A 19,862-nucleotide genomic window follows, 5' to 3' on the forward strand; every position below is an offset into this window, starting at 1 on the left:
AGGCATCCCACATAGAAAGTAGAGGAAGATGGGCATGGATGTTAGCTCAGGGCCAGTCCTCCTCAGTGAAAAGAGGAGGATTGGCAGCAGTTAGCTCAGGACTAATCTTCCCCTCCCCGCCCAAAAAAAGAAGGGCAACTCACTTCACCAACTCAGGATACAAATTTTTAACATTTCTTTTAATGTTCAAATTATTATGACTGAGTTTTTACATTCCATATTGACAGGAAATTCAGTCCTTATCTTGGGGTCCCTTAGAACACAGGGTATCAGATATACTCCCTGAGACTACTATACAGCTTTGGCCACTGGGCTGGATTATGTCCCACAAGGATGATGGGGTATGGTTGCCCAGACAAATGTTTCAAGATAAAGTAGGTTGGGCTCTTCCAATTCTTTCACACACATGGACCTTTGCTTGTGGCATAAACTTGCCCACAGGAGGGGCTGTGCTGAGGCAGTTCTGGTATCAGTGGCTTCAAAGACTTGGCAGAAATGTCCCCCAATGCCCCTTGCACCACAGGAGCCCCAGTGCAGGGGCCAGCTGCCTGGTCCTGTCTCCTTCTACCCTCATAGTGCTTTTTTTTTTTAAGAGAAGTAAGCCTTTATTTCCTCGTTTCACAAATAAATCTGGCTGAGTTGGTTGCTTTTGGTGATTAGTCAAAGATACCAAATCTCATATCTTCCTCCAGCTCCTCCGACTCTTCCTTTGCTTCAGCCTTGACTGGGGCTGCGGCAGCAACAGGAGCAGCAGTGGTGTCAGTGGCCTTGATCTTCTCAGCAAGTGGGAAGGTGTAATCAGTCTCCACAAACAAAGCGAGGACCCACTTGTCCCCACTGGTGATAGAACGGGGGTACTGACGTGACAGCTGGGTAACCAATCTGCAGACATATGCAGGCAACATTACAGACACCCAGGAAGCAAGAATGCAAAGTTTCCTCCGTGACGTCAAGCACTTGAGAGTTGTAGATACTGCCATGATCAAACACCTGCTGGATGATAGCCCAAGGGAGAAGGGGGAGATGTTCGACATGTTCAGCAGTGTCGCTTCTAGTCTTAATCAGCCGCACGCCACTCAGAATTTCAATGGTGCCCCTGGAGATTTTAGTTGTAATGCCTAAAGCCTGGAAGGAGGAGGTCTTCCCAGGCCTCAGACCAGTGTTCTAGGCTGCCAAGTAACTTCACATGGGGCAATGGTACCAATACAGGTGCAGCTGGCACCTTATTGGCCAGCAGCAGCACGTCACTGATCTCATGGGAGCTTGTTGGTCCTTCTTCAGGAACAGAAAGCCCGCTTTCCCCCGGATATGAGGCAACAGTTTCTCCAGAGCTGGGTTGTTTTCCAGATGCCCTTGAATGGCCTTGTGCATCATGGTGTTCTTGCTCGTCAGCACCACAGCCTTCCTGCAGAGGGACATGCAGATCTGCTGCATCTGCTTGGAACCCACATTGTCTGCTCCCACAATGAAGCATTTTACATAATCATCCCAAAGCTGGATGATCTTAAGGAAGTAGTTGGACTTCCAGGTCACCCTGTCTTCCCCAGGCATCATGGTGCTTCCTCAGGGATTGCCATGCAGGGTTTAAAGATGATGTCACTCTCATGAGGACACCTGGCAAGCGGAGGTCTCTCATGGTGCTTGTGTGTGTGTGTGTGTGTGTGTGTGTGTGTGTGTGTGAGGAAGATTGGCCCTGAGCTAACATCTGTTGTCAATCTTCCTCTTTTTGCTTGAGGAATATTGCAGAAGATTGTCGCTGAGCTAACATCTGTGCCAATCCTCCTCTCTTTTATGTGGGATGCCACCATAGCATGGCTTGATGAACGATGCTAGGTCAGTGCCTGGGATCCGGACCTACAAACCCCAGACTGCTGAAGTGGAGCACACGAATTTAACCACTACATACCACCGGGCCACACCCTCTCATAATGTTTTTTATCTCAGGAGTTTTGTTGCCCTTTCCTGCTCCCTGGAATGGGCCAGGACCACCCTAGTCTATCCTAAAACGTTATAATAACTTTGGGCCTCAAATAGAAAAGGGTTGCAATCTCAGTCAGAAATCCAGGATCTCAATCTCAGTCTCAAATAGAAGCCCAGGTACTCCTTATGCAAATTTCCCCTATTCCCTTGGGACAACTATCAGTGTCCTATGTTGATGGGCATGTAGTGTTTTATATTTTTGTAAGTCAAGGGCCATTCTGGTGACTTTCCCAGAATAAAGGAGGAAAGCCTCAAAGGGAATCAACGTCTTCACTAAAAACTGCCAGCAACCTCCAAATGGCAGCTTCCCTGCTTAGGAAATAAATAAGGAGAGTCTCTTCATGGGGAACCACAATGCATAGGTTTGCCATCCCCAAGTTAGAAAATGGAAAGACACTGGCACCTAGAGGAAGGGAGGGAGGTAGAGGAGTGAAAATTGATGGAGGTACAAACAAGACTGGAAGCAACAAATCCAAACCACAACTTTGCTTATGACCAACCTAATGCAGTCAAGAGGTACTATGCAGGGAGGTAGCTGAGGGCAGCATGGGCAAATACACACTCCTTGAAGGAGCACTGCCAGGGAGCCCACAGACCCTGCCGCAAGGGGTCTGCAAAGCCTTCTGCTTGCTTCTTATCGACTTGGCAACAAGAGCTTCTTTCCCATTGGATCTACTTATTGAGGTTGTGCTAGAGCAGTGGTTCCCAAAGGGTGGTCCCCAGACGAGCAGAGCAGCAGCATTACCTGGGAGCTTGTTAGAAATGCAAATTTTGGGGCACCTCCCAGACTTGCTGAATCAGAAACTCTGGGGTGGGGGGTGGGGAACCAGCAGGCTGTGTCTTAATCACCTCCAGGTGATTCTGGTGCACACAAATGTGATAACCAGTGGCCTAGATCTATTTTAATCCACAAGCTCTGTGCTTTGCGCTGGGGTGGGGATGCCTGATAAAACACAGAATGCCAAGTTAAATTTGAATTTCAGATAAATAACATTAAGTTTAGTGTAAGTATGTTCAAAATATTGCGTGGGATAGTTTTCATTTTATTATATATTTATAAAAGCATCTGTTGTATATCCAGAATTCAAATTAACTAGGCATCTTGTGCTTTTATTTACCAAATCTAGCAACCGTAGGTGGGGGTACTCCAGGGAAGATGATGATGGCACAAGCCTAGCCTTTGAAGGGGAGCAGAATTTGCCACCCCAAAACATGCCTTTTTGGCAGAAGAATTATTTTAGACTGATTAAGGAAGAGCGGACATGGGGAAATCTCTGGAAACCGAGGGAAGTTACCGTTTTGTAAGACATTTAGATTTATAAGGGAAATCTCCATTTGTAAGGGTGTCTCCCCCTCTCTACCAGAAAGAGAAGGATGACTCTCAATCGCTAGAAACTCTCATCAGTGGACAAGGCATGGACTTTGATCTGCACAACAACCTTACCCTGGTTTGCTGTGCTTTTCCTGGTCACCTCCCATAACTGGCTCCCCGCCCCCAACATCTTCTTTTGTCTTTAGCTGGAGATGGTATTTAAGGTGAAGGCTTGGGTCATTTCATAGAGTTACTCAGTTGTCCTGGGTCTCTCCCATGTATACAGGAGGCATACATGCTATTAAACTTCTGTTTGTTTTTCTCCTGTTAATCTGTCTTATTACAGAGGGGTCTCAGCCAATAACCTAAAAGGGTAGAGGGAAAATTATTTTTCCTGCCTACACCCTCAAGGGTCCCCCAGATCAGTTGGGTGTGCAAAGCTTTGACATAAATCGGATAGAGAACAATTACAGAGAAAGCGTACTCAAGAGTGTAAAACTTAAATCTCAGGGAATTCTAAGCAAGCACAGAGCATGGGGGTGGGGCTGTGCTGTAGGATAAACCAGAGAAGAATTTAGGAATTGGATTCGAGTTCACAGTTCAGACTCCAGGGGTCCCAGCTGTTGTAGTTTCTGGCAATAAGAATTGTATTATTTTTCTCTCTCTCTCTGACCAGACTCCTGCCATGTATCCATAAGGCACCTTTGTGTGAATTAGAAAAAGGCGTCCTTTCCTTAGGTCACCTGGGTGCACAGCTTGGAGCATGGATTTGGGGCTGGAGCTCAGCCCCCACTCACCCCCTCAGCTAGGCACAACCCTTTGTGGCTGCTCTGAGCCTATTGCCCTTGTGACAGGTCCGCCTATTTGCCGGCCACCTTGGACCCATTCCAATTGCTTACACTCTGTCTGCTTTGTTTCAGGGTCCTGGCCATCAGTGGGGGGCCCTGCCCCCCACCACCCAAGGCTCAGTTTTCTAAAGCCATGTTTGTCAAAAGCATCTGTGTGCAAATTCCTTTGTTCATAATGGTGGCATTCAAGTTGAATTGTGCATGAAATTGTCTTGCTAAAGGAGGCGCTTTCTCTATATAAAAAGGGGCAAGAGAAATTGAAGGATCTTATTAGTTAATAAGAATTCTGAGTAGTGAGATTCCAAATTAGCATAAAATAATTTCTTGTTCAGAGCACGTGCAGCACCAGAGTAAAAGAATTCTTTTCTTCCTCTTTTTTTGTTAAAGCATTTTGTTCTAAAATAGTATAATCACAATAAGACATTCCAGTGTGTGAATTATAGTATATTAAGTCATGACTAATTGCATTGATTTGCATTCAGGGTTTTTTAACATCTGTGTGGTAATTATCCTAATCCAATTTGTTATGCAGAATACAATCAATGTTATGTATGTTAGTGTTTAAGGCCCCAACACAATTTCCTGTAATAAAACAGAATGAAATACAAAGGTAGCTCAGGTGGAAAGACAGGCTCATCTTTTATAGATATCAAGCTCCCTTTCTTGATCTCCAAAATTAGCTGGGGGTGGGGGACAGCGACGATCAAGCAAATTTAATTAGCATTTTAAAAGGAGGCCCAAGAAAAGAGAGAAAGGGAGAGCGAGCGCGCTCCTGAGAACAAGAGAGCAAGCTGTATTAAACCCTCAGGAAGAAGACTTTTTTCTAACAGGCTGTGGCTTTCAGAAGCTGCCAGAAATAATGTCCTGACCTCGCTGATAATGAGCCAATGAGCCCGTGCTCTGCTGACATCGTGCTATTTCAGGAAGGGTTGCATCTTACCTGAGAGTCAGGGTTTAGCGTTAAACCTTTCATTTTTCTATCCTTTTAGGAAAAAGGTAGAACTCTGCCTAATATCGCCCGGAAAGTCCTAGGAATCTGGGGCATAGATAAAGTATCTGAGCAGACTTTAGGCACAGGCAAAGCAAGCAGCTATGTCTGTGTAATTTGTAGGGACACTAGCGAGCCCTCCCCCAACCACTACCTCCAGACACACACACGAAACCTTACTGCCCCCGTCAGATATCTGAATTTCCTACTTTTGGCCATCCAGTCCTTTAACATTTGCATTTATCCCCTTTAAAAAATGCCAATCTGCCTCACCAAAAATACAAACCTTAATGACTAGTACTTAACCAGACTCTTTCGGAAAGAGGAGAGTCAAGAGAAGGTGGGGTACGTAGGAGATGTCTCAGAGGCAACAGAGGCCCTGAAGGGGTAAAAAAAAGGCCTGAGAGGCGAAAGTGGCAGGTACTACAATGTTCACTTACTTTGCCACTTTTCTGAGTACAGAAGTCCTGGCACCCTCCAAGGGTCCCCCATGTCTATAGGGAAAGGGAGCAAAGGTAGACAATGGGATCCCCTCCAGCCACCCCTACCCTCTACCCACCTCTTCCCCAACAACCAGTCCCCCATTCCTTTTTTCTGTTGCCCTCTTGTTCAATCCATAGTGTACACCCGTGTGTCCCCAACGTGGCTGATAATGAGAATCACCAGGAAAGCTTGTTAAATATATAAATGCCTCATCCCCTCATCAATTCAGATTCAGTAGGTTGGAGCTAAGGCGCATGCATAGGTATGTTTAAAGCTGCTCCCCCAGTGATTCTAATGGGCAGCTCCACTGAGTAACCACTGGCCGCAGCTTAGGTTTCCCACCAGGTGCACCTGCCTAGGCAAATGGAGGTCACAGGGGTGTGGCAGATGCCAGACACAGTGAGCAAAACTGTGCCCCAGCAGACTGGGCCTGAAAAAGACTCCTTCTGTGACCAAAATTTAGTCAGGCTTTTCTAAGCCCTTATTTTGACTAGGCCCTGTCCTTGGCCTGCCTTTAGCAAAGAATCCTGCTATGTCAGTTTAGCAAAAGTGCCCCCAGAGATATGTGATCACGCTTGATATCTGATCACGTTCCTCATCCCCCACCCTTGATTTCTAAGTCCTTGGCTTGCCTATAGTAACAATCCTGTTAAAGCCAGTTTAGCAAGAATTCCCTCACCCTTAATGTCTATCTGAGTCAGCTTGAGCTGCTGTAACAAACTACCATAGACTGGATGTCTTAAACAGCATTTATTTCTTACAGTCCTGGAGGCTGGGAAGTCCAAGATTGAGAAGCTGGCAAATTCAGTTCCTGGTGAGAGCTCTCTTCTAGGCTTGCAGATGGCTGCCTTCCCTTTGTGTCCTCACATGGCCCAGAAAGAGCACTCTGGTGTCTCTTCCTCTTCTTATTGGGACACTAATCCCATCATGGGGGTCCCATCCTCATGACCTCATCTAAACCTAATCACCTCCCAAAGGCCACACCTCCACGTACTATCACATTGGGGGTTGAGGCTTCAACACATGAATGTGGGGGTCGGAACACAAACATTCAGTCCTTAACATCTAGTCAAGTTCCTCTTAGTAATTTTGTACCCACTGACCCCCTCATTCTGCTCATTGGCTATAAATCTCCTCTTGTCCTTGTTGTATTAGGAGTTGAGTTCAGTCTCTCTCCCCATTGCAATAGTCTTGCAGAAAGTCTTCTTTACCATTTTAACAAGTGTCAGAATAACTTTTCTTTAACAGGCCCTTAGGGGAAAAACTACCTCTGCCAGACACCAGGGCTCCATTTAGCCAACTACTTTCTAGTTAGTCAAGGACTGCTCCCGCCCATTAAACAGGACCCCAGTGTGATTCACCTAGGTGCCTAATATGTATGCAGGAAAGACTCTGCTAAGAATTGGCAGTCCTTGATGGGAATTTGTTGGCAGTATCTGTGAGCAAAGTTATGAAATTATCACCATTCAAACATTTACTGAGCATTTACTCTAGGTCTTGCCCTGTACTAGGAACTGGGTAATAAGACTAGGCCCCTTTGCTCTCAAAACTCATAGAAAAGCAGGCAAGGTGGACACGTAAACAGATAACCACAGCACACTTGAGGGCTGTGGCCAGCTTATTGTAACCATTTGCTGGAAGGTGAGGAGCCAGCTCTAGCAATTAATTGGGGCAAGGTCTTCATTGGATCACATTTGAGGTGATCCCTGCACTTTGTTTACCCCCGCAGAGCTGCTCCTGCCTCCTGCTCGTCCTTCTACAACAGCATCCCAGAGCACACCTTTTCCCAGGGTTTCCTTCTAACCCCCAGTACACTGACCCTTCCAAGGCTAACCACTGTCTACAAGATAAAACCCAAACTTGTTAACCTGTGTTAAAAAACCAAATTCACTGAGCAAATTTGAAGATCTAGTTGGCTTTATTCAATGATTCATGAATCAGGCAGCATCCCACCTAGTAAATGGAAAGGTACTTTGAGGAGCTGCACAAAATGGAAGGTTTTATGGGCAGCAGGAGGGTGGGACACAGAAATGAAAGGATTATTTCAGGCCAAGTTACCTTCCCCTAGGGGAAGGCAGGGGGTCTTATCATGCAGATTACCTCACTGGTGTTGATCAGGAAATTCCAGACTGATTGGTTTAAAATTCCACTCCTGGGAGAGGCTGAAACTGCAGTTAGGTTAGGTATTGAATCTTGGTGGGGCTTAACACAAGTGACTCTCTTTGGGGCTTGCTATTTCTTTTTAACACCTTGCCATTTCAAGCACTCCATGGTCCTGAAAGGATGGCTTCATCCCCATGAGCATTGTCAATCAGCAAGGCAAGCTGGACATTATCTCAAGAAGTGAGAAGAGAGGGCAGCGTAGAACGTTCCCTTGATTCCTGCATCCACACTGTCCTCACTGGACTTCGGCCAGTGACAAAAAAAAAAATACTGGAGCGGCTTCTGACTCCAGAGAAAAGAGAGAGACCGGGTTCAGAAGAGGGGAGCTGAAGAACAAAAGTGAGGCAGGAGAGAGCCCAGAGAAGCTTCTAGTGCTGTCAATCCCTCTAACCACCTCAACCCCATGCAGAAGCACACCGTGCTAGCTGTAGTGTCTTCCCTTCCCGGCAACCAAACTTTTCTACCCTCTCCCAAAGGCCCAACAAAAGAGACAGCAAGATGAGCTACTAGAAGATTCGAGAAGCAGAAGTGTAGCTAGATATGGGATTCCAGTCAGGTGCCACTCAAACACTACCTTGCAAGGAAAACTTGAGGCCTCTCTCAGCCTCCATCTCTTCACCGTTAAAATGGAGATGATACTGCCATTCTCCCTACCTCACAGACAACAGGTGAGTTTGGAAAAGGGAGACCAAGGACTTGAAAATGCTCTATAAACTGCAGCTGGCCGTTCAGACCTAAGGGCTTATTACTATTCTGAAGGGCCCTGCAAGGCCTATTGAAAAGGTTTTATAACAACACACATGAGGGCAACAGGTTGCTTCCAGGAATAGGAAACAGGAGAGGGGACAGCACTGACTCAGACATGGGCTCTCCAAGTCACCTCTCACCTAGAGGCTGGGCGCTTGGTGGGATAGAGAGCCTCTGCAACCACCCTCTCCCACCCCCTGTCAATATCGCAGCAAAGCACCTGCTGTACTGACCACAGATGCCAAGGCCTACTCACAAACAACCGCTCAGTGGCCTCCCCTTTCTTTTTGAACGCTGGTCATTATCGTCCTCGAAATCCTGGTCCTGGCATGCCCCGAGAAGCATCTATTTGTAGAAGGCATTGTGCCGATGAGGAGTCTTTGCAAGCCTTCCTTCCTTCCTGAATTTGAACCTACAGACAGGGCCACAGGCTAAAAAGAGAGCTAACTGCTGAAGTGTGTCTGGTAGGTCTGCAACTTTTCAGCAAACTACTCCCCACCCATGGAAACATCTCCACCGTGCCCTCATCTCAGGGCCCTGTGGGGAGAATGGGCCACACTGCCTGCCTGCCGCAGATGTGATGTTGGCCAACGAGTAAACAGCACATTCTCACTCTGAAGGGGAGGAGGCATCACAGACTTGCTGCAAGGTTCAGAGGCAGATTTATTTTAGGGGCAGAGGGGCATAGAGCCTTGTCGCTTTCCTATAGAAAAGCGACAAGGCTTTTCCCTCCTTGTCGTTGGCAAGGAGGACCCTACTTTGTTAGGCCCCCCAAAACACAAAAATCTCCTTTGGTAATCGCTGTCCACCGCTTGGCCGCCTCCCTCAGCCCTGAGGAATTTTGTGGTAATGCCTGTAAATCAGTGGAGCAGAGGAGGACTGCCACCGACTTCTATTCTGTGACTCTCATTTGGAAGCGCCTTTATTTTTTTCTCCTTCTGTAGGCAGCACATCAGACTGATTTGATAAGGGCCAAGACAGAAGTAGCAAGGGGCTAACAGCCAACACCCCCTTGGCCTCTTTCTTTTCCCTGCCGTGAGTTGGGGCTTCCAGAAGGGGCCTGCAGGTTTACTACAAAGTCCTGAGCAGAGTCTGTGTCTCTTCAAACATCCAAGCCTCAGTAGGAGCCTGAGGTCAGGTGGGGCTGGAGGAGGAGGGTTGGTGGTAGATGAGGCTTAGGTCAGAGTTTAAAGCCAGGTTTAAAAAGAGCTGAAAATCCCCTCCTGTTCACCCATGAAGCTTAGAAAGGGAATGAGACAAAAAATTGGAAAGAGTTGAAACCAACCCAGGAACACAAGGAGATGTACTCAGATTGTCCTCTGAGAGGGCCATAGCATCTAAATGCCTTTTAACCTTTTAAAAGCACAGAATGTAACCTAGTGCTGTACGATCTGATGCTCTGTGATGATGGAAATGTTCTATAAATGCGCTATCCCATACAGTAGCCACTAACCACGTGTGGCTATTAAATACTAGACATGTGGCTGGTATGACCGAGAAACTGAATTTTTAATTTTATTTAATTTTCATTAATTTAAATTTAAATATCTACATGTGGCTAATGGCTACCGTATGGACGGGCGCAGGTCTAGAGGTACCACACTGTCTGGGTTCAAATCCCGGCTCTGTCTCTTGTTGTTTGGGAGACTTTGGCAAATTACTTAACCTCTCTGTGCCTCAGTTTATTCATCTGTGAAATGGGAATCATAAGCGGTCTCACAGGATTGTTGTCAGGACTATATGAGTTAACATGCATAAAGTGATTAGAGAAGTGTCTGGTGCATAATAAGTGCCATATATAATTTTTTTCCAGTTAGAGCCATTCAGTACAGCCACATTCCCACAGCCACGGTGAGGCCTCCACAGAGGGAGACCCTTCACTGCTACCGAAGCAGCAGGGGGAAGTCTTACTCTCATCCTAAGCCAGACTTTAGAAGAAATACAGTTCAAATCATTGCCCTTCTCGTGAAAGGCTGAGGGCAGTGTGTGTGTGGTAAGGTGCAGAAGGAAGTGCTCAACCCCAGTCACTGTCTGGATCTAGCTCTTCACAGACACACAGAACGCTCCTTGTCTTTCCAAGCTCATCCAGTTACAGGTGAGAGAATTCTGGCAGGCTGATGTCATCATCCTCAGCAGCGGCAGAGACAGTGAGGTGTAGGCATGGAGATCTGAATTTGAATTCCAGCCTAGCTGTGAACTTACACGGTGAGGTCAGGCAAATGACTTACCTTCTCTGAACCTCGGTTTCTCCATCTATGAAACAGGTGTTTATTAATTCCTATCTTCCAAGACTGGTGTGATGATTGAAGGAAATAATATAAGCAAAACACTTAGCACAGAGCCTGGTAGCTGCTACTTTTATTATCCATTCCCGTAGGTTGAAATGAGAAGCAATCCAAAGTAAATAAGTGAGAGAAGTTATTTCACAATCCATCATCAACAACTCTCTGAGCTCAGTTGGGGGTAAGGACACCTATATCCTATTGCTCAGAGAAGTGGAAATCAATTGTAAAACCAGGGCTAAAACCCAGTCCTACTGCCTCCTAGCCCCAGGCCAGGAAGCACCACTGAGCCCTTTCAAAGGACCTGCTGGCTGCTAATTTCTGATGGGGTTATAGAGTGTTTTTTTTTCATCAATCGCTTTCAATGTAGGAAACAGAAGTGCAAGTTACTTCATTAAAGGCACTCACACATAACTGGATACATTTACATATTAAGCAGGCAACTGAGACTCTAATCTTTCTATTTTATGTACAGCTGTAATCATTACTCAGCATCAGAATGCTTGTTAAATACTCAGGGTACTACAGAGAACTCTCAAACCTTTGCTAAGTACAGGTGAAGATTTGAAAGTGCTCCCATTCACAAGCTGGATGAAATCTCCCCTCAGCATCCTTTTCACCCTGGTGACCGTGTGCAGGCGCCCCTGGAGCTCATTCAACTCTAAGCATAGCCAGAGATATGACTGCAGGTCTCTTGGGCCCCTCAGGTTTAGTGTATCCGTTTAGGTAACGGTTACATGCAGGGAGCAGGTCTCTGTTGTTTTGTGCATTGCGTTGTTGGTTTAGACGTGAAGCAGAGAAGAGAGACAAAATTCCAGTCCTCTGAGCAGCAGAGGGACTATTTGAGGGTCCAGCGCCATCTGCAGTTGTAGGGGAAAAGGTCAGTAGTGTGGCTTAGAAAGAAAGGCAAAGTCAGTGCCTCAGAGAAACTTGGCCTTCTAATAACACTGTTGCCTCAAACCAGCTCTAAATTTAGCCCCTCTACTTGAAAAATAACTCCAATTCAAAACCCAATCAATACGAAACCAGACAAAGACATAAGAACACTACAGACCAATATTCTTCATGAACATAGACAAAAACATCCTCAACGAAATATCAGCAAATCTAATTCAGTAACACATAAAAAGGATAATTTCTCATGACCAAGTAAGGTTTATCCCAGGAAGGTAAGACTGGTTTTAACATTTGAAAATCCATCACTGTGATTTACCATATCAAGAGAATGAAAAACAAAAATCGTATGATCATCTCAGTTCATACAGAAAAGGCATTTGACAAAATGCAGATCCGTTCATGATAAAAACTTCCAGGAAACTAGGAATAGAAGGGAACATCCTCAACCTGATAAAGGTAATCTATGAAAAACCCACACCTAACATTACTCTTAATTAAGGTAGAAGACTGAGAGCTTTTCCCTGGAGATCAGAAATAACACAAGGATGTCTGCTCTTGCCACTGCTATTCAACATTGTACTGGTGGTTCTAGCCAGGGCAATTAAGCAAGGAAAAAGAAATAAAAGACACAAAGATTGAAAAGGAATGAATAAAACTGTTTTTATTCACAGACATCATGATGATCTACCCAGAGAATCCCAAAGAGAGTACCAAAAGCTACTAGAACTAATGAATGAGTTTAGCAAAGTCATAGGACACAAGGTCAATATAAAAAATCAATTGTATATCATTTGGAAATTGAAATTTAACAAACAGGACAATTTACAATAGCATAATAAGAATGCAATACTTAGGGATAAATCTAACAAAATATGTGCAAGATTTGTATGCTGAAAACTACAAAACATTGATGAAATAAATTAAGGAAAACCTGAATAAGTGGAGAGGCATACCGTGTTCATGGATCAGAAGACCCAATAGGGTTAAGACGTCAGTTCTGCCCAAATTAATCTATAGATTCAACACAATCTCAATCAAAATCCCAGCAGGCTTCTTTGTAGAAATTGACAAGCTGATTCGAAAATTTCTATGGAAAGGCAAAGGACATAAAAGAGCCAAAACAATTTTTTAAAAGAACAAAGTTGAAGGACCTACACTATCTGAATTCAAGACTTACTATGAATCTACAGTAAACAAGGCAGTGTGATATTGGCACAAAGCTAGATATATAGATCAATGGAACAGAATAGAGAGTCTACAAGTAAACCCACACATATACGGTCAGTTGATTTTTGACAAAAGTACAAAGACAAAACAGTGGAGAAAAGAGTCTTTTCAACAAATGGCACTGGGACAATTTGACACCTATGTGCAAAAAAATGAACCTCAACCTTTACCTTGTATCATATATAAAAATTAACTCAAAATGGATCATGGACATAAATGTAAAAGCTGAAAATATAAAACTTCTAGGATAAAACATAAGAGAAAACTCTTTGTGACCTCTGGTTAGGCAAAGATTTTGTAGATATGACCAAAGAAAGAATGAATAATAGATTAAAAAAGTAAATAAACTGAGCTTCATCAAAATTACAAACTTCTGCTCTTCAAAAGATAGGCTTAGAAAATGAAAGGTGAGCCATAGACGGGGAGAAAATATTTGCAATACATATCTAATAAGGGACATGTATCCAGACTATATAAAGAACTCAAAACTCAATCATAAGAAAACAAACAACCCAATTAAAAATTGGGCAAAAGATTTGAATAGACACTTCATCAAAGAAGAAATACAGGTGGCAAATAAGCACACAAAAGGACATGATGTCGTTAGTCATTAGGAAAATGCAAAGTCAAACTACAATGAGATAAAATACACATCTATTAGAATCACTAAAATTAAAAAGATTGACCTTACGCAAGTGTTAGTGAGGACGCAGAGCAACTAGAAATTTTAGGCATTGCTGGTGGGAATTCAAAATGGTACAGCCACTTTGGAAACAGTTTGGCAGGTTTTTTTTTTAATAAAGGTAGATACACTTATCCAATGACCCAGCAATCCAACTCTTAGGTATTTATCCAAGAGAAACGAAGACATATGTTCATGCAAAAACCTATACATAAATATTCATAGCAGCTTTATCAGTCACTCAAAGCTGGAAACAACCCAAATGTCTACTAACTGGCGGATGCATGAATATATTGTAGTACACCCATATAATGGAATATTACTTGGCATTAAAAAGGAATGAACTAAACCATGGATGAATCTCAAAAGCATTGTGCTAAAGAAAAGAAGTCAAGCCCCAAAGCCTACATACTGAACGATTCCATTTATAGGACATTCTGGAAAAGGCAAAACTACAGGAATAAAAAATAGATCAGTGGATGCCAAAGGTTGGGTATAAAAGGAAGAGACTGATGATTGGATAAAGAAGATGTGGTATATATACACAATGGAATACTACTCAGCCATAAAAAAAGACAAAATTGGCCCATTCACAACAACGTGGATGGACCTCGAGGGTATTATGTTAAGCGAAATAAGCCAGTCAGAGAAAGACGAACTCTATATGACTCCACTCATAGGTGGAAGTTAGTATATTGACAAGGAGATCAGATCGGTGGTTACCAGGGAAAAGGGGGGGTGGGGGGAGGGCACAAAGGGGGAAGTGGTGTACCCACAACATGACTAAGAAAAATGTACAACTGAAATCTCACAAGGTTGTAATCTATCATAACATTAATAAAAAAAAAAAAAGGAAGAGACTGACTGCAAAGGGGCACAAGAGAATTTTCTGAGGTAATGAAAATATTGTATGTCTTGATTATGTTGCCTGTGACACAACAGTATATGTTTGTTGAAACTCATTAAACTGTGCACTTTAAAAAGGAGACTTTTGCTGTATGAAAATTATACCTCAATAAACCTGACTTTAAAAAACATGAATCAAACTAGTGAGCCTGTGGTAGACAAAGAATCTACCAGGCTTGCCTTCCTTAGCTTGTCTTCCATACGAAGGTATGCATGGTTGGGGGCAGTGTCTCACATTCAGGAAGGACCTCCATCCTTGCCCTGCTTTGCCAGAATGCCAACCTTGGGAAGTTTGCCTTTTGGGTAAGAGTTGGCAAACATGACCTGGGGAAAAATGGGGGAAGGGAGAAGAGTTAGCATTGCACAGTAGTTTAGGGCACAGGTTTTGACATCAGACTGAGGGGGTTCCAATCCTAGCTTTGCGATTTTCAAGTTGTGTGACCTTGGATAACCCACTTAACATCTCTGAACCTCAGTTTCCTCATTTCTAAGACAAGAGTGTCAGCGCAAATAATCCATAATCAATCTATAAATCAAAATTGGGGTAACTTCATTATGAACCAGATTTGAGGACTGGCCCACAGACTTCCTTCCCCAAGGAAGGAAGGGCACCAAAGAAGTAGGGTGTACTGAGTGGTTATATACCATCTTGGAACAAAGCGCATATATCACATAGGAATGTCCCATTTACAATTGTCATAACATGCTTAGCTGTCATAGCAGGTCAGTGGTCACAAGGTGAGCACCACAGGTCAGTAATTAATCCTTAGTTTCTAGGGAGAGATGCTTATCCTAAAGGAAATGCTGATATGGGGGGAAGCTACATTCCTATCTTTGAGACATCATTCTTGTCTTTGGGACATAGTAAATGTTTAAAGCATGTAAAGTATGCTCAACAGGCCACTTCAGGCCTTTTTGGAAAACAAGGTCAGGCCGAATTAGTTTTAAACCAAATGGCTTCCTCATATACTCCAATATATACTATTGCTTTTCATTTATTTATCAGGAGCAATAATACCCAAGTTATCTACCAGGGTACCTGAGAAGCTCATATAAGCAAACATAAGTGAAAGTGCCTGGCACACATGGGTAACATAGTGATAGGAGATAACATGGGAAGTAACATATATGAAAGTGTTTGATAAATGATAACCAGTCTTATCCTTAATCAAAACACACTGTGGGGTAGGAGAGTAGTCTGGCTGGTAGGAAAGATACGTGGGAGGTGTTGGTGCCTCCCACCTGCAACCACAGTCAAGTCTACTCTCCACTTGTGGCATTACCCATTCAGTATGGGTGACCTACATTCTGGAATTTCCAGGGCAGCCACAGTTCTAGTCCATCCCCTCAGTGGACCACATGTCAGAGTTGGGGAAATAGGGGGACTGTAGTTAGAGGACGCGTTGCTGGCCTCTCCCTCCTTCCCCCACCTCTTTATTTCTCTCCTTTCCTCTCTTCCCCATCAGTGGGGATTTGCTCAGAATTCTTTCATATGAAATCAAACAGTACTAGGAAAGTAAATTGGGGGGGGGGGGGGGGCAACAAAAACCCGCCACCTATGTACAATACATTTGAAGGCCAAATAGAAATGGTTGAGAGATCACCGCTGTTCCAGTTATCTGTGACACCCCTTCCCTCCCTGCTCCATCCCTCCTCCTCTCCCAGAGGTGGCTACGGTTGAAAAAACATTTGTCTCCCAGCTGATCAACTGGGACTGAGAGGAAGGCAGATGAATTATTTCGGTTCAGCAGCAAGTGCGGGAGCGTGGGTTTTTCAGCGCCCGCCCCCTCTTTTTAATTAATGAACAATCTGGCCCATTGCTGCTCCTGTAGGTATGCAAAATAGCTTCTTCATTTGAAATCCCTGTTGTTGAATGTACTCCGTGGGGCACAATCACATTGCCGCCCCCTGTTTTGCATAAGAAACCGCTGTTTCCAAGATAAGAATCTTTTCATTTAGCCGTCAAGAGCTCATCCTTTTTCCTGTGCATTGTGGCTCCCGCTCCTTTGAGTCAATACCCAAACAATGACTGCCTGCGCTCGCTCGGGCACCCTCCTGCCCCCAGCCCCGGAAGATAGAAGGCTGCGGCCTCCGGAAGCCTGCCTAGGCAGGCAACCCATGTTCTTTTCGGGCCTCAGATGTCAAGAGGGCAAGAAATAAGAAGATCTGAGGCTTCCGAAAATCTTCCACCGGTTTTAAAGCAGACCCTGGGAAATAAACCCTGAATGGCATGGTGTGTGTGGCAGGGGGCGGACAATCAATGCCCTAGGATCATGAACTTAAACAGCCTTGGAAATCTACAGACAGGGAGTGAGGCACCCGCAACTGTGCAAAGCTGCTCAACCACCCCTTCTCTGTCCCTGATCATCAGACTGCATCCTGTCCCTGCCCTTTGGTTTGGAACAACCACGCCCTTAGCAGAAACCACACAATGGCACTGCACTCCAATTAGAAACTGGATGTGGCCTCAGATTATCTGGAATCCAAACCCTTTCCTCCTGCTGCAGGTAGGTAAATCGAGGCCTAGGGAGGGGAAGCAACTTGCCTAATACTACTCAGATCGTTAGTTGAAGAGGTGGGTGCTAAAACTCCAGTCCCGCGCTGTTTGTTCCACCACACATGGCTGCCTCTGAAGGGAATCAATAACATTTATATACAAAGTACTGAGGAAAAAGACAAAATAAGAGATTAAATGAGATCACAGTAAACCACAAAGCCTATACAAACAGTAGGGGTTTTATTGTTAGCCTCCTCATTTGTAGGAGATATTTTCAAAAGTTCCAGGAGAATAGCAAAATTTAACCTTTACTAGTGTGAAAGAATTTTGCAGAAGACAGTGAGTTTTCAGACAAAATGTATGTAGTCGCTTTACCTCGGGGAATGGGGCTACATGGTTGCCTCAACTCAGCACTCGTTATTTCCCCCTTTGGGGAGAGGAAATAATGCAACAAAGAAGCTTTAATCAACCATAGATAGCTAACATGTATCCAGAAGGAGGCCAGGTGCACTGAGGCCCACAAGAAATGGGGAAGACAAAGGCCATGCCTTTAGAGAGGTTACAATTTGGTTGATAAGATGTTTTGTCTTTGCAGTTTGATGTAAACCCCTTCAGGGGAAAGCCGTGTATCCTTGGTAACTCCTAGCTGGAAGAGCTCGCAGTAGGAGTCTAGACTAGCCCTGCTGATTGGTTGGGTGACTAAGATAGACAGGACCTCCCGCACTGACTCTCAAATGTTTCTATTGCTTTTTCTCCATGTTTGATGTAGAGGAACCTTCATTACATTTCAAACAAAGAGTTCCCCTAGGGCCCTAAGAAAGCTCCAGTGATTCCCAGGATGTTTAGTCCTCTGTGGCCCTCAAGATGGGAGGGAGGCTTTTCCTCCTGGGCAGCAGAAGTAATATTTCAACGCTGCTAACTATGTTGCTGAGAAAAAGCACAGCGTGAAGTCAGAAGGAAAGATTACCATCACCTTGCCATCAGTTTGGGGGTGGGAAATCTCACATCCTAGATCTAAAAGGAGCCCTGGAGCAGAAGGCAGGAGAGCTGGGTTCACATCCTAACTTGACCCCTGACTGGTCGTAAGACTTTGGCAAAGCCCCTCTCCTCTCTGTGCTTCAGTCTCCTCATCTGTAACGAGGTGCTGACTACACCAAAGTTTCCCAAACTGAGTTTTGGAAGTCGAAATCTTTTCAAATGTGAGGATTTGAGGGGGCAGGGTGAGTACATAATAAAAGAGGTACCTGGTGGTAAAAAGACAAGGACCGGTACATCCAGACAATGGAATATTATTCAGCCCTAAAAAGAAATAAGCTATGAAGCCATGAAAAGATATGAAGGAAGCTTAAATTCATATGACTAAGTGAAAGAAGCCAATGTGAAAAGGATACATATCATATGATTCCAACTATATGACATCCTGGAAAAAGGCAAAACTATGGAGACAGTAAAATGATCAGCAGTTCCCCACGGTGGGGGCAGATGAATAAGGAGAGCACAGAGGATTTTTAGGGCAGTGAAAATACTCTGTATGATATTATAACGATGGATATATGTCATTACACACTTGTCCAAACCCGTAGAATGTACAACACCTAGAGTGAGCTGTAAAGTAAACTGTGGACTTCGGATGATTATGAACATAGGTTCATCAGTTGTAACGAATGTACCCTTCTGGTGAGAGATGTTGATAATGGGGCAAGTTATGCAGGTGTAGGGCAGGAGATATGCGGGAAATCTCTGTGTCTTCCCCTCAATTGTTGTAAACCTAACACTGCTCTAAAAAAATTAAGGCTTTTAAAAAAAAAGACAAGAACCACTGGACTGAATGAGTATTTCTAGCTATAATATTTCATGATTTTATGAAATCCAATTTTTTGTTCATGAAATCTGCTTTAAAAAGAAGGAGGGTGTTTACTATTTAAAAGAACTCCACTTCCAGTTAAATGGAGCAGATTGAGCACATGCACTTAGCTCCATTCCGAGACCCCACAAAAAGGACGGTAAGGGAAGTAAAAGGCCAAACACCCTGAGGACAAAGGAAACAGGAAGACAGGCTACAACAGGCAAGGCAGCACACCCCCACCCACCCTCCAAGAAATGAAACTAGAAAATGGACAAACGAGTAGGAACTGACTTAGAAGACAAGAGAAAACTGAAAGCTAAGGAAGCTGTTTGTACTGCAAACCCCAATAGGCTCAGGAATTGAAGGCACCAGGTATCTCTGAAAGTGGGAGTTTTGGTATGGAGTTGAGATCAGGATGATTGATTAAACATTTTTATAAGGAATAGTTAGTCCCCAGATCCCTTCCTCCATCCTAGCAAAAGATGGGACGCTTAAATCAAGCACAGCTAAGGGTCCACTAAGATGCCATGCTGGAAACAGGGATTAAGTTAAATTCTGCGTTGTGAACATTGAGACCACCAGTCCCCTTCTTTGGCTCAGGTCCCAAAAAACTGACAGCCGGGTTTACACACTCCAAGCAAGAGATTGGAAGATTCTGCTCTGGGAAACTGAATGAACCCAGAGAAATAAAACAGAGATGATACTGGAGAAGTAGGCAGGGTTCAAATTATGTAGGGTTTTGTAGGCCATATTAGGGTTTTGGGATTTTAGCCTATGGATCTGAAAGTCATCCAAGGGTTTTAAGTAGGGAACAACAAGATCAAGTTTGCATTTATAAAAGATGATTAAAAAGGAGCTAGTGTGGATGTTCAAAGACAGCGGACTCTGGACCACGTGTTGGCCAGTTTCAACCATGTTAAAATACATTGCTTACCTTCCCTTTCCATCTTCCCTTCTGAGCTTGGAGGAGTCAGTGGTAGTGAAGAGGGCTGCCACATGGAGAC

General features: G+C 44.2%; 1 pseudogene; it reads right to left on the reverse strand.

Annotated features, from left to right (window-relative positions):
• Positions 1–656: 656 nt before the first annotated feature.
• Positions 657–1,551, reverse strand: LOC124246158 (60S acidic ribosomal protein P0-like; annotated as a pseudogene).
• Positions 1,552–19,862: the final 18,311 nt, after the last annotated feature.

This window comes from Equus quagga, chromosome 10 (genome assembly GCF_021613505.1).
Source record: "Equus quagga isolate Etosha38 chromosome 10, UCLA_HA_Equagga_1.0, whole genome shotgun sequence".
Taxonomy (NCBI): domain Eukaryota; kingdom Metazoa; phylum Chordata; class Mammalia; order Perissodactyla; family Equidae; genus Equus; species Equus quagga.